Here is a 461-nt window from a genome sequence, read left to right as displayed (position 1 = left end):
TATATATATGTATATATATATATAAGGGAAATAAATAAAGTCATATCGATAATAAAATTAGATAAGATAAAGATAGATAAATAAATGAATAGATATACAAATAAGTAAATAAATAGATAAATTAATGAACGAATAAAGATACTTAAACTAATAAATACTTGAATAATAATAATAATAACAATAATGATAATAATAACAATAAAATACAAATAAAATAATTAATTAGTAAATAAAGACTAGAATAAAATGTAAAAAGAAAATCATAAATATCGGAGATAATAATAGAAAATAACGGAGTATAAAAAAACTGGATTATATATCAAAAATGCATAACTAAGGAATAAGCTAGTCCTATACATATTATTAGTCAGAATCCCTTTATAAAATTAAAATTTACTCTACTGAAAAAGCTAGAGAATCAAAATTACAAAAAGACTGCTCTCAGTGATACTAGAAAAAGA

The sequence above is a fragment of the Oratosquilla oratoria genome, chromosome 10, assembly GCF_046742065.1.
Source record: "Oratosquilla oratoria isolate Oo_2021 chromosome 10, ASM4674206v1, whole genome shotgun sequence".
Taxonomy (NCBI): domain Eukaryota; kingdom Metazoa; phylum Arthropoda; class Malacostraca; order Stomatopoda; family Squillidae; genus Oratosquilla; species Oratosquilla oratoria.
The sequence above is the reverse complement of the archived record's forward strand: the minus strand, read 5'-3'. Positions refer to the sequence as shown.